The sequence below is a fragment of the Chrysemys picta genome, chromosome 9, assembly GCF_011386835.1.
Source record: "Chrysemys picta bellii isolate R12L10 chromosome 9, ASM1138683v2, whole genome shotgun sequence".
NCBI lineage: Eukaryota > Metazoa > Chordata > Testudines > Emydidae > Chrysemys > Chrysemys picta.
This window is the reverse complement of record NC_088799.1, coordinates 67,991,170-68,006,769: the sequence shown is the minus strand read 5'-3', so window position 1 is coordinate 68,006,769 and position 15,600 is coordinate 67,991,170. Positions and strand designations below refer to the sequence as shown.

The 15,600-nt window shown below is 38.7% G+C and overlaps 1 protein-coding gene across 8 annotated transcripts in view; it reads left to right on the top strand.

The window, feature by feature from the left end:
- The window catches only part of DIAPH2 (diaphanous related formin 2), a 906,188-nt gene that overhangs the window by 636,831 nt on the left and 253,757 nt on the right, over window positions 1–15,600 (top strand). The window lies entirely within an intron of this gene.

Sequence of the window (15,600 nt, the reverse complement as noted above, 5' to 3'; positions counted from 1 at the left end):
TTACTGGCAAAATGTTCTGAAAAGGCTCATTGCCATTGTGAGAATGCTTGCTGCCCAATCCCTAGCACTGTGTGGCACTTCAAATCAGCTATATGTGCCAAACAATGGAAGCTTTGTTAAAATTGTGGAGCTGATGGCTGAGTTTGATGCGGTACTCCAGGAGCATCTAAGAAGAGTCACCACCCAAGAAATGTACACACACCACTACCTTGGAAAAACAATTCAAAATGAGACCATAAGTTACTGGCAACAAAAGTCAAACAGAAGATTGTGGCAGATCTGAAGTCAGCACGATATTACTCTGTTATTCTGGACTGCACACCTGTCATCAGCCATACGGAACAAATGACTTTAATGGTGAATTTTGTAATAACAACAGAACCTAGTGACAATGTCCCTGCAGTGGTGACTGTCAGAGAGCATTTTCTAGAATTTATTGACATTGATGATACTACAGAAGCTGGTATAACAAATGTGCTTCTTTAAAAAGCTGGAAGATACGGGCATTGCAATAGCTGACCTGAGAGGTCAGGGCTACGATAATGGTGCCAACATGAGAGGAAAGAACAGAGGAGTGCAGACATGGATTTGAGAGTTAATCCCTCAGGATTTTTTTGTCCCATGCAGTTCTCGTTCATTGAACTTGGTGGTCAATGATGCAGCATCAGCTTCTAGTGAGGCTGCTGAATTTTTTAATGTAATTCAAAGCATCTCTGTATTTTTCTCTGCATCAACTCATCGATGGCAAATTTTGAAGCAACATCTGGGAACGTCCTCTCTGACACTGAAACCACTGACTGCCACACAATGGCAAAGTCGAGTGGAGGCGATAAAGCCTATCAAACACCAAATTGGGAAGATAGATGATGCCATAGTTGCCATTATGGATGATAATGCTATGACAGGAACTGTTCGTGGGAGAACAGTGGCAAGGGAAATGAAATTGCCAAAAACATACGTAACTTCAAATTTCTGTGTGGCTTAGTGTTGTGGCATGACATAGTGTTTGAAATAAATTTTGTAAGCAAGAGATTCCAAGGTGTTGACCTAGATATATCTGGAGCAATGGAACAACTGGACAAAGCAAAGTCAGATGAGGGATTTCAAAACTTTCTGAAGAGTACACAGAAGTTGGCAGAGAAACTTCACACTGAAGCTATTTTCCCACCCATTCAAGAATACAAGAGTCACAGAAGAAGAAGACATTTTGATTACGAGGCACGGGATAATCACGTAAGAGACCCCAAACAACAATTCAAAGTTGAATTCTTTAACCAGGTGCTAGATTGTGCAATACAGTCAGTTGAAGAATGTTTCATGCAGCTCAAGGAACACGGCAGTATATTTGGAATATTGTATGATATTCCAAAACTCCTCACTATCCCTGAAGAAGACCTACACCAGCAATGCAGGGCACTAAGACCATGTTGACACATGATGACTTGCGATATTACTGCAAGTGATTTAGGTGATGAACTGAAAGCCCTTTCAAGATGCATTTCAGCAGGATCAACTCCAAAGGCTGTTCTGGAATATATGTGTACAAATAAGATGACCACCCTCTTTCCAAATGCTTACCCTCTGTGCATACTTCTAACACTTCCTGTAACAGTGGAGGTGGAGAACGCAGCTTCTTCAAGCTGAAGTTAATAAAAACACATCTGTGCTCCACAATAACAAAGGAGAGGCTGGTTGGCCTTGCAACCATCTCAATAGAGCATGAGCTGGCCCAGACTATGGACCTTCAGGAAGCAGTTCAAATCTTTGCAACCAAGGAAAGCACCACTTTGATTACACTGCTCTATAGCCAAAATGCTTCTGAACTAAATGTAGTCCAACTTTACTAATTCTGGGTCACTGAGAACGAAAATGATGCTTAAAATTGTTGATTGGCTCTAGTTTTCAAGATATGCTATTGGATCAGTATATACGACCCTTGACTTGGGAATGGCGGAGGATAAGTGAGTTATAAATGGAAGGTATCTCAATTTAAACCAGAAATGATTAAAATACATCTTTGACTGGATCTATGAATAAATCTATGACTGGGTTTGGACAGTACTTGCTTTTTAGGCAAAACAATGAATGATGCAATCTGAAGCTGGTATTGCATCATACATGATATGAATTGCATCATGTTATTCCTAGAAGTCATGGATGATGCAATCATAACGAAGCTTACATCACTCTGCTGAACAAATTCCCTTATATCAGCTCTAGAAATCATACAGTGTCATGCTCTCTTATTTGTCAGTGTTTGATTTTGCAAAGGGACACATTTCTGTTTAGCCAAAGTGAGCAGAGATGCCTCGTACTTGTGTGAACAGTGCAGATAACTTCTGCTATGTTTGTGGTGAAGTGACTTTTGCATCACAAAAGCGCAGTATAACCACTATGGTTAAGAAAGCCTATCACCTTTATTTTGGCTGCAAAATTGGAGATCAGGACAAGAGGTGGGCTCCACACATATGCTGCAACACTTGTGCAACAAATCTTCACCAGTGTTTGAACAGGAAAAGGAAATCTATGCCTTTTGCAGTGCCAATGATTTGGAGAGAGCCAACAGATCATACCAGCAATTGTTACTTCTGCATGGTGCCTCCAGTTGGGAAAGGTGTGTCAAAGAAGAAAAAGTAGACTGTGCATTATCCAAACATTCCATCAGCTATATGCCCAGTACCCCACGGAGAAGGACTGCCGGTTCCTGATGCACCAGAATCATTCTCACTTGAGTCAGACGAGGAAGAGGAAGAGGATGAAACTTCTGGTCCTGAACCATCAATGTCACAGGACCCAAATTTTCTCCCATCCTCCTCCTCAGAACCACACCTCATAACACAAGGTGAACTGAATGACCTTGTCAGGGATTTGGAACTACCCAAGAGTAAGGCAGAGCTGTTGGGCTCCAGACTACAGCAGCAGAATCTCCTGGCAGGTGATGTTAGGGTTTCCATGTTCCGTGACCGTCAAAAGGATCTTGTCCCATTCTTCTTCATGGAAGGTGATCTTGTAGCCTGCAACAACATCGATGGCGTGATGGCAGCCCTCAACATCGTTCACGATCCAGATGAGTGGAGACTGTTCATTGATTCATCGAAGACGAGTCTTAAAGCTGTTTTACTGCATAATGGCAATGTTTTGCCATCAATTCCAGTTGGTCATGCAGTCCATATGAAGGAAACCTATGACAACGTGAAACAACTTTTGAGGTGCATAAACTATGACCAACATAAGTGGCAGCTTTGTGGCGATTTGAAGGTTGTTGCTCTCTTGCTTGGTCTGCAGACTGGATACACAAAGTACTGCTGTTTTCTCTGCGAATGGGATAGTCGTGCAAGAGATTCCCACTACATCAAGAAAGATTGGCCACTCCGACAGTCATTGGAGCCTGGGAGGAAAAGTGTTCACCATCCACCACTTGTTGAATCAAGGAAGATTTTGTTATCACCCTTACATATCAAGCTGGGTCTGATGAAAAACTTTGTCAAGGCCATTGACAAAACACAAGCAGCTTTCAAGTACCTCCGTGGAAAATTTCCAAGGTTAAGTGAAGCTAAGATAAAGGAAGGTGTCTTTGTTGGTCCTCAGATTCGTGAACTTCTTCGAGATGATGCATTTGACCATGCACTGTGTTGCAAGGAAAAGACGGCATGGAAAGCCTTCCAGTTAATGGCAATAAATTTTCTCGGAAACAACAAGGCAGACAACTACAGGTTGTTGGTGGAAAACCTCCTCAAGGCATACAAAAGCCTTGGTTGCAACATGTCACTAAAGATACATTTTTTGCACTCTCATCTAGATTTTTTCCACCGAACTGCGGAGCAGTGAGCGACGAGCACGGCGAGCGATTTCACCAGGACATTGCAACAATGGAGAAACGCTATCAGGGCAAATGGAGCCCATCAATGCTTGCGGACTATTTCTGGACAGTGACAAGAGATGCTCCATTTAATGAATACAAGAGACAAGCCAAGAAGCGCCAAGTAGACACTGAATAGGACTAAACTATGTACATAATAGTTTTTTGCCCTTTGTTTCACAATAAATTTTATTTATATAACCCTTTTGCTGATTTTTAAAGTGTTACATAAACAGGAGAGGTGAAATATTATCGTGTAAAACAACCATAAACACATGAAAAGACCTGGGTTTACAATTTATGATTAAAACTCTACTATCTACACAATATACATAGACATAAAATGTAAAAACTTAAATATCTTAGAAACAGTAGCCAATCAGTTGTTTTAATTGTCATATTTGAGTTCAGCACATTAAAATACATAATAAATAGCACATTTTATCTCTGAAGCAGACGACTTCTCAAAAATTGTAGACCAGTTTTATTCAAACAGATACAAATGCCAGTGTTTACTATGCAGACAAGAAAAGTTACATTTGCTGTTCAGGCGTAAGTTGTGTTACTTAAAATTTTTGAAGAAGGTAGTTTAAGTTGTTAGTTCTCCTTTATTGGGAGGTAAATAGTAGAGCAGTACCATGAGAGGAATAGAACAGCTCCCCGCCTCAGATGCCAAAATGTTGTCGGCTGGCCCTGCATCTAGGATTTTAGTAGAGTCTTATGAAAACTACATATGCTATTTGTCTGGTGTGACCAGGCACTGGGCTGTTAATGGAACAGTTAGCACAAAGACAGGTTTCAGAATAGCAGCCGTGTTAGTCTGTATCCGCAAAAAGAAGAACAGGAGTACTTGTGGCACCTTAGAGACTAACAAATTTATTAGAGCATAAGCTTTTGTGGACTACAGCCCACTTCTTCGGATGCATCCGAAGAAGTGGACTCCGAAGAAGTGGGCTGTAGTCCACGAAAGCTTATGCTCTAATAAATTTGTTAGTCTCTAAGGTGCCACAAGTACTCCTGTTCTTCAGTTAGCACAAAGGAGATTGTGGAAACAATGGTTGAGTGGATAAGGTGATAGCATGGAATTTGGGAGACACTGGATATGTTCCCAGCTCTACTGTAGGTTTCCTGTGTGAACTTGGGAAAGTCACTCTCTTTGTGCTTCAATTTTACATCTCTAAAGTAATATCCCTATCTCACAAGGTGATTGTTAGGTGCTCCGATAATATGGTGGTGGGGGCTTGTGAGTAGTTAAGATAGTGTAATAAGTTTCTAGCTGAAATATGTACTAAACCTATTTAATTAAACTCCAATAACAAACAAGGTAGGAGAAAATAATGTTGTTTTTTTCTTATGGGTAGGTAGAATAGTCGTAAGGTAAATTGATTGACTGCTCTACTATTAAAGGTGAACTTCAAAGAGAAAAAACGTGTTCTTTTACCGCTCCTCTGATATGTAAAGATATTCTGAATTCTTTTCTCACAACTCCACTCCTGGTTTGTGGTGGTGGTGGGTTTTTTGTTTGTTTGTTTGTTTTCTCTTTTGTTAGCATTGTCCATTACAAATAGAGGAAACTCAGAATCTTTTGTTTTTAGTTTCATTATTCTTTCATTATTCTTTCAAGTACTAAAGTGGAGCATGACAAACCAGAAGAGAAGGAAGGTGGGAATTTCACCCTTTTTATTCCCAGTGAGGTGAGAACTCCAAAAACAAATAGGTACAATTTAAATTATTAACCAAATTATTGGTCTATTATTAACCAAAGACAGTTTTCTTTTCTTTTATCATTTAAAAAAATGCATTAAATGCAGTGAGGAAGGATGGTCTTGTGTTTAAGGCACTGGATGTGGATGCACGAGATGTGGATTCAGATCCTGACTCTGTTACAGCCTTTCTCTGTCTGATCCTTATCATAGAATATTAGGGTTGGAAGGGACCTGAGGAGGTCATCTAGTTCAACCCCATGCTCAAAGCAAGACCAATTCCCAGACAGATTTTTTACCCCAGTTCCCTAAATGGCCCCCACAAGGATTGAACTCTCAACTCTGAGTTTAGCAGGCCAATGCTCAAACCACTGAGCAATCTGTCCCCCCGGTTAGCCATAAGCACATGCATAAGTGGTTGCAGGATGGGGCCTAAGTTTGAGAGAATTTTTCATTTCTCCTACCTTTTGTCTGTCCAGTCTACTTAGATTGTAAATTCTGGGGCAGGGGCAGCCTCTCAGCTATTGTGTAGAACAATAGGTTCCGAATCTGGGAAAATACTTATTCTGTCTAATAAAATGTTAAGGTTACAGTCTTAAGTACTAAAAGGCAGGAATGGAAAAAAGTCATCAGCCACACTGCACACACTGTGTAGTATGGTATGCACTTAACACTGCAATTAGTAGACAGAATATTGTTTAGGCACAACATGGCCAAGCTGATGTGACTATTGGAATTTTAACATTTTCATACTCTAACTCTTGTGCATTTAAATATGTGGGCACTAAATTATCAATACATTATGGTAGTTGTTTGCATTAAATATATTTGTTACTTTCTGTATGAATTGTCTATATATACTACATGTGATCTCCTGACCTAGGCATTCATTTTTCATACTTGGTTTCAGATTGCTAAACCTTGAAATCTTATATACTTCAAAAACTAATTCTAGAACTTTAAGAACGGAGAAGAATAAGGGACTTACTAATGTTGCTGCTTTTAAAAGAACCTTGGAAAGGGATTAGAAGTGCTCCCTCTCCCCCCCCCCCCCCCATGCATTTCTCTAGTGGAAGTGTCTATCATACTGATTCAGCTTGTTAAAGTAGGATACACCTGACAACTCAGATAAACCCCAGCTAATTAAATCCAAACGAAGTAGGGAGACTGCATGATCAAAAGGGGAGCTAAAATGGTTGCAATTTATATGAAAGATTTAGGGCAAACAAAGTTGTTAATGTTATAAGCTACATTGTCACTATGCATTTCCAAGCTAATATAACTTGTCCAGCAGTGATAACCTTATAACAGTGTCATTCGGTTTGGCGCCAGACTCCTACTTTTTATTGTTCATAGCACACCCTGTAACAGTGCCTTAGTTATTTGAAATGGTCATGTTTAATTAATATGAAAATAATATGCAAAATGAGTTTTACAACACCATAATATAAATATTTGATTTCTTTGTAATGCCTACATTTCAATTGTTTTCTTTAACTTTTCTTTATTCATCTAACCAGATTTTACCTAATTACTCTCCGGGGAAGGTACACTAGAAATCCATTACTCTTACAATATTTCTGTTTGATGTATTCTTGACTATCATGTCTTTTGTGATTCTTCCTAATTTGTGTATCAATAGTGATTACCATTAATTGTAGCCACCACTAAAAGTGAGTTTAATTTGAATTTCAAAGCTATATAAAACCAGTTTGCTTTTTAGTATTGTGTCAAAGAATCTAAATTGAAGTAATTTTAAATGAGAATTGTAATAAAACAAGATGGTTATCCTTTGTAACAGGTGTTCTATAAACCTTTGATTAAAATTCATAGGTAAAAATATTGTCAATTGTCTTCTGATTTTTAAACATTTGATTCCTGGTGAACTTGAAGGACCTGTGTAGACAGGCATGCAAGCAGAGCTTCTCCATTTTGTGAGTATGTAAATGGTATAGGAAAATAATTTAAGATCAGCAATACAAGCAGCATTATGACATGTTGAAAAGGAAAGCTGGTCTTTACATTTTTTACATCAAGCTGGCTTAATATGTATTTTTCTCCAAAGATTGTTTTTGAAATATACTTCTCATAATTAAGCAAACACTTCAAAGATTTTGACGTATTTTAAGATGTCAAGACTAACACATGCACATTTTCTAAACATGAGGTTCCTTTTCTGATATATTGAAGAGGATGGAAAATTTGAATAGCATCACAGAAAGGCACCTAAAGTTTCATTCAAATTGATTGTGGTGTATTGTGTAAGTATTTAGAGACAGGAAGATGTCAAATACTGATGCCATCAGGATTTAAAATGCCATAAGGATGGTACTATATATAGTTTGAGTTACAAAATAAATATATTATTTTCCTCAGGAATTTAAATATATTCCATACCTCTATATTTATTATTATTTACTTTCTTATTATTACAATAAGTTCCATTAAATCCCTTGGGAGCAGAATTTGCTTTATTCTTACACCTGGCAAAATTAATCAAATAAATTATTCTATGAAATCTATAAAGTATTTATATTTGAATTCAGAAACATCTTTACTCTTGGAATGGGTGGCAACAATATAGTACAGGATGAAAAATTATTCCAAAAATAAATTAAATCCAAGTTCTAAAATTGATCTTTATCCTCTGATTTCCCTGTGATAATAGCAAGAAGGTCATCAACCTTTTAAATTAAAATGTTTCATAATGATTCAAACTTGCATACTCCAGATACTGAAGTTATATTTCATTGTTTAAACTGAACATGTTTAAACTCTTAATCCTCTTTTTCCATCTCTTTTCATTACCTATGAGTGACATAAAGTATGTCTGGTATTTTGTCTTGTCATCTTTTAATATTCATCATTGTGTCCTATCATGAACTGAGAATGCAGACAAAGACAACTTGGATATAGAACAGAATTTTGGTTGTCTTTTAGGCCCCGGGTCCTCTTTCTGCCTCTGGTGGCCTTATCACATACAGAGGGGTCTGCTTCCCCTAGTCATCAGGCTAAAAGTTCTCTGACTAGTTTAAATCACCCCTCTTTTCATGTCCTTGAAAACATATGCATGAGAGCATTGTACTGTAGGTCTGGAGAAAATTGAAGAACATTAGGGGAAGAGTGAAAAGCACTCCCCATATACTGTACCCTACATGGCTATGTTTACTTAGTTATCAATTAGACTGTTCTAGTTCTGTTCTTCTCTAAAACATGTGTGGCCAAAGGTGGGTGGAAATGACCACCTATCATATTACTCTTCTTAACTTTGTGAGCTTGGCATATCCATTACTCTTTAAAATAGTGGCACACATTTCATTCCTGTGGGAACCCCATCAGACCAGCTTTACAGCTACTATTGTTGATTTGTACTGTCTGAGGAGCACACATGCTTATGGTCACTTAAAAAAGTTTATAAAGTTCCATTTTCTGTTAAAAAAATGGAGCATTGTATATTTTTAACTGGGCATTTGTAATAGAAAACAAATCTTCAGAAATGGTCTATTGAGATTTCTTCTTCAGATGGAGCAATTCAGAAGCCCTTATTTATCTGCCCTTGCCTAGAGACTCCATAAAGATATGAAGCGCTGAACTGCATTTCTTGATCAACAGAGATACGAGTCAGAAAGACAGCACCGGAATTCTGCTGATATACAGTTCTGTCACTTGGATAATAGACTGGTTTATATTTATGTAGGGGAAGAGGGCCCGGCTGATTGTCTTCAGTAATTATTCTGTAATTTCCTTTGAAATTTGACCGAATGAAAGTGATAGATTAATATAATTGCCTAGAGCCAGGAATATTGTGGATAGACGCTAAAGGTTTCCCAAACGGCTCACCCAGTATATATTAAGATTAAAAGAATTTTGCTTTTCTCCTGCTGCCCCTGCCAAATCATACAGGGCTTGCATTCATTAGAAAATTAGGTTTTGTTTGAATACATCATTCAGATTTTGTGTTAAATATGGCTTTCCAGTTTGTGACGATAGGGACAAATTGTGTTTAACATTGTTTCAGATAGTTCTGGTTAACCTTGTGGTTCTGGCAGGGTTCAACCACAACTGATTGACAGAATGTTTAAAAAAGCAATACCTCTATATAGACTGCAAATTTGTGTTAAATATTTTTAGTTAGCATTATTCGTGATGTTATCATGCTACATAATTTTCTAGTGAAGAACAAACCTTTTGTGCACCTCTAACCTGACTTGGGACACCTTTACTGTTATAGCCCCTGGACTTCCATGGGTCAATCTATCAATCATGCTGAATTGTTAGAAAGTAATCTAGTTTTGTTATACAGACAAACATCCAATAATATTCTTTGCAATCACAAAGAACTTTTCACTTATACGATAGTGCATTTCATCCATGGATCTCAAAGCTTTCTGTCAGGACATGATTTTGCATGAACAGACACTGTATTTTGTCTAATTGAAGACCTGCAGAGGAAAAGCATTACGTAAGAGTAGGGTGACCAGATGACAGAGACGGGACGCGAGGGGGGGGTAGAGGGGGGAGCACAAAAAAACCCAAAACAAACCGGGGGCAGAGCAAAACAAAAAAACCCACCGGAGCACAGGAAAAATTGGTGGGGGCTGACCCTCCGGCAGCTCCACGGGGAAGGAGGAGGGCAGCACACCCCACCCCCAGCCAGAGGGATCTGCCAGGGGGCCAGGCGAGTCCCAGCAATGCTAGTCTTACCTGAAGCGGCTCCCAGGAAGAATCCAGCAGGCAGGTCCCGTCCCTCTGGCTCCTAAGGTTGCGCGGGTCAGGGGCAGGGGGGCTCTCTGCCGGCTGCTGGTGCCTACAAGCCCCACCCCTGCAGCACGCAGTGGAGACCTCCTCGCTGCCTCTGTGTGTGCCTGGGGAGAGGGGCTGCAGCACTCTGCAGGCTCCTGCCGGCCAGCTGGCGGGCGGGCGCCAGGAGTTCAGTTGCGCTGCCCCAAGGCCCAGGAAGAAGAGGTGAGCAGCGCCGTCTTGTGTCCTCCACCAGATGGTCCCCCAATATCGGGACAAAGTGCATCCCGACCAATGTAAGGTCGGGACATGGGACAAGTCCTCTAAAATCGAGACTGTCCCGATAATATCAGGACTTCTGGTCACCCTATATAAGAGCAAAATACTGTAATGTATTCTATTTCAAATGCTTCCATCACTGTAGTATTTAGCTATTGTGTCATCTTTCAATGATGGGTTATCATTTTGGTTTCCTTATTAGCATAACTAGATTACATTAAGAGATCACTATGGAAAAAAATGATTTTTCAAATCAAAAAGTATTTAAAGCGGTTTTATGTCAGTTGGACAATAAATTACATGCATAAGATTTAAATCAATTGATCAAAATAACCGGTATTCCCTTCTTTAAGTGAAAATTATAACTAATTGTCCATCTAGTTGTCTGTCTGTCCAACCGTCTGTCTGTCTTTTGGCCAGATTTGGCAGAGTTTATACAGACTGAAGCAGCTTCTGCATCTAAAATTCCTCACTAATTATACAAATTCTTCTCTTTTATCCACTTTTAAAATGCCAAAGGATTGAGTGATGGTAGAATTGAGAAGATTTACAGACTGTGGCTTTTTGCTGTGCTCTTCAGCTTCTATAGAAGGTCAGCATGTTACTAATAATTTCCTGTTTCTACCATTTGTCACTAACATTGTTTATTATAGATCCATAATATCCATTTTCATTATGTATCTACAGCAATACTACAATGAACATAAAATTATTGTTGATAGCTGCCAACACTGACGTTTGTTCTATTTATGCTTTCTCAAGTCTTACAGTCTGATTGACCTGTTAATAATTGCTATACTTGAGACAGCTGAGAACCTGTTGGATTTCTTCTGCGTTTCCCACAACCATTTGGGCAGAGCCAAAATATTCAGATGAAGATTTCAGCATTATTTTGTAGAATGGACAGGAAGAAATAACTACATAGATGTCTTCATTACAACTCAGATTAATGAGTATATGCTATATGAACCTTGTAATAGCCATATTGATATACCAAATGAATTACAGGTCCGTCGCATCTTACGCGCATTTAACATGCGCGATTTCAACTTTACGCGGTCGGCAAAAACAAAAAAGAAAAAAACAACAATTTTAATACCATACCTGTAGTGCGGGCGATTTCGCCCGCCATTGAACTCAATGGGGTTTTGGCTATACGCGGTTTTCACTTTATGCACTAACCGTGGAACGGAACTCGTGCGTAAGAGGAGACAGACCTGTATATGAACAATGAAATACTTAGTATCCATTAACACATTGATAATCAGTATAATCTGTATTAAAGGGGTATTAATATATCGAAGACATTATTATTAAATCTGAATTACCATTCCTTTCAGCTAGCACCTTTTTGGCTTGCTACTCTAATTTAGGTTCATTACACATTTGGGTATGAATGGGCATAAGTTTAGAATGGAAGTTGTACTGATGTATGAATAGTCTTTTAAAGATGGAGGGAGATTACATCAAACTTGCTTCTCTATATATGTAACGCTTTTGTTATATCATCTTAGTCCTTTCTCTGCATGTCCTGAAATTGAAGCTTGCACCAGAAGGGTGTGCAGGAGTTCTGAAGTGACAGAATGCGGATAGTGTGTACATAAATTTGTTGCAGTTCTCTCATTTAAATTATACTAAGTGCTTTTCCACAAGGCAGGAATGACAGGATGCAGCATTCTGCTCAAAAAATTAAATGTTATCTAGCGTTCAGACTAATATTTTTCATTCTTTACCCCAAGTCCAAAAAAGCACAGAAGATTTTAGTCTGTTTGTGTCATTGCAAACTGAATTACAATATATTTTTCAAATGTATTGTTCGGTATATGGGCGCTTTAAGTAAAATATATATGTATGTTTTGGACGCGCACGTGCACTTGCACAAGGTCATACAAGAAGTCAGTGGTACAGACAAGTGGGACAGACAGACCTCCAGAGTCCCAGTTTAATGCATTCACCCCCTTTTTCCCCCTAATGTGGTTTAAAAAAAAAAAAAAACAGAACACAACCCAATCTGTTAATATGTGGTGTTTTCTCTTGGTTTTGTATAAACCGGTCATCAACAAATTTAGGCTTGAAATTAGGTGAAGGTTTCTAACCATGAGAGGAGTGAAGTTCTGGAACAATCTTCCAAGTGAAGCAGTAGGGGCAAAACACCTAATTGGCTTAAAGACTGAGCTTGATAAATGTATGGACGGAATGGTATGGTGGGATTGCCTACGATGGCGTGTGGCCCATCAGCGACTGCTAGTAGCAAAAGTCCCCAATGACTAGAGACAGAACACTAGATGGGGAGGGCTCTGAGTTACTACAGAGAATTATTTTCCAGGTATCTGCCCGGTGGATCTTGCCCACATGCTTAGAGTCTAATTAATCACCATATTTGGGGTCAGGAAGGAATTTTCCCTCGGGTCAGATTGGCAGAGACCCAGGGGCCGGGGGCGGGAGCTTGCCTTCCACTGCAGCATAGATCACTTGCAGGTTTAAAGTAGTGTAAATGGTGAATTCTCTGTAACTTGATAATTTGATAATCTTTAAACCATAATTTGAGGTCTTCATTAACTCAGTCACAGGATAGGGGTCTATGTCAGGAGTGGGTGTATGAGTTTCTGTGGCCTGCAATGTGCAGGAGGTCAGATTAGATGATCACGATGGTCCCTTCTGACCTTAAAGTCTATGAGTCTAAGTCTATCAAGATGTAGAGGTACATAAAATAAATAGGTTACTCGGTAATTAGATATGAGAATGCAACTACATTGAACCTACATTTCTGAAGGTCATTCCTTTGGTATTAGGGTAGAATAGTTGAGAGTAAGTTGTCTGTATGCATGTGTGTGAGGTAGAGGTAGGCATGTATTTAAAAATACTTTATTTGTAAAAATCTTTTCTAGCAAGTTCTAAATGCAGTCTTCAAGGTGTAATGTGCCATTTGATCTTGTTTCTGTTTAATTTTATAGCACCTTTATTGAAACAGCACTATGGCTCACATAAGTGTCAGCTAATATTTGTTTAGGAAACTAGCATAATAGGCATCCATGTTCTTGTCAACATGGCTGTGTATATTCCATTTAATGTTAGTAGGAATTGTGTACCCCGAGAACAAAATGTACTTCACTCTATAAATATGATGCAGCAATAGGGATAGCCCGCTGTGCTGATCATTGCTATGTGCTGAAGAGTGTGAAGTGATTGCATTCTGTCTCATGGTTTATGTTGGAGCTACTTGCATCACTCCGAAGTACATTTTTTGTGAAATCAATAAAAGAGTGAGTAGGTGTAAGTATGGATCAGAAACTAAACAAAAAAAACATGCAAATTTTACCAGGCAAAGAACTTGAAATAATAGTCATTTTAGAATATGCATTATATTTGTTCTTACTAAATAAATAGATGTATAGATTCCAGGGCCAGAAGTACCATTTTGATCATCTGGTCTGATGTCCCACATAACACAGGCCATTGAACTTCCCCACAATAACTCCCAGAGCAGATCTTTTAGAAAAAACTGCCAATCTTGATTTTAAAATCTATAGTGATGGGGAATCCACTATGACCCCTGGTGAATTGTTCCAATGGTTAATTACCCTCACAGTTGAAAATATACATCATGTTTCCTGTCTGAATTTGTCTCGCTTCAATTCCAGCCACTGGATTGGATTATATCTTTCTCTGATAGGTTGAATAGCCCATTATATTTGATACATGTAGGTACTTATAGACTATAATCAAGTCACTCCTTTACCTGCTCTTTGTAAAGTTTAAATAGATTGAGCTCCTTGAGTCTGTCATGCCTTATGTTTTTCTAAACTTGAATCATTCTCGTGGGAGTTCTCTGAACCCTTTCCATTTAATCAACATCCTTCTTGAACTGTGGACACCAGACCTGGACACAGGTATTCCAGCCCCAGGCACATGAGGCGAACACAGAGGTAAAATAACTTCTCTTCTTCTACTAGATATTCCCCTGTCTCTGCATCCAAGGATCTCATTAGCCCTTTTGGCCCCAATATCACACAGAGAGCTTATGTTCTGTTGATTATCTACCATGACCCCCAAATCTTTTTCGGAGTCCCTGCTTCCCAGGATAGAGTTCCCCATCCTGTAAATATGGCCTACATTTTTTGCTCCTAGATGTATACATTTACATTTAGTTTGCTTGTGCCCACGCCCACAATTTTTCTGTCATCTGCAAACTTCCAGTGAAGATTTTATGTTTTCTTCTATCTCATTGATAAACTTGTCAAATGTTAATGTTAAATTGTTGCATCGTCTGTGAAACTAAGTGTAGTAATCAAAGACCTAGCTTTCTTTAGTGAAGAAACTTATTTTAATAATTAAAAACTATTCATGCATTGGAACCATTAACTTTTTAGCAATGTTATTTTGTCCTGAAATGTGGACGTATATAGTCGGTTGCAGTGGGAATTGTGGCAACACACTCACTCTTTCCTAGTGTACTGTACTTCTGTTCTGCAGCTGTTCTGATGCCCTTGTTTTGCTTTATACTTACTTGGAGGAAAAAATTCCAACTGAGTCAAAATACAGCATATATGCATTCAAAATTCCAAATGTTTGGAGTTTATTAATGTGTTCTCTTTCAGCCTGCATTTGGTGTGTAGTTGGACTATATACTGAGTTCAGAAGGTTAATAAGTCATCCATTTAAAAGATAGACAGTTTATTTAAGAAGAGAATAATAAGAAACATTTCTTGTCCATTTTAGGTTCAAACAGAATACAATTCAAAGTAAACGGTACAAACCAGGGCTTACTTCAGCCTTCATGGACATAGAGGGACAGATGTCCCTTGTGTAACTATTTTCATTGGTATTATATTAGGGATGAATCAAGCCCAAAATATGCAAGTAGAACATCCCCTGGTTACTCTCTAGCCTCCTGCCCACTTTCCTCTTTATTATTCCCTTTTGTTCGTCATTTCTTAGCCCTGAGGATGTCAGATACCAGCTCCAGTGCCAATGAGGTTCATTTGCAAGCTGCATTTGCTAAACCACCCATCCTTGTTA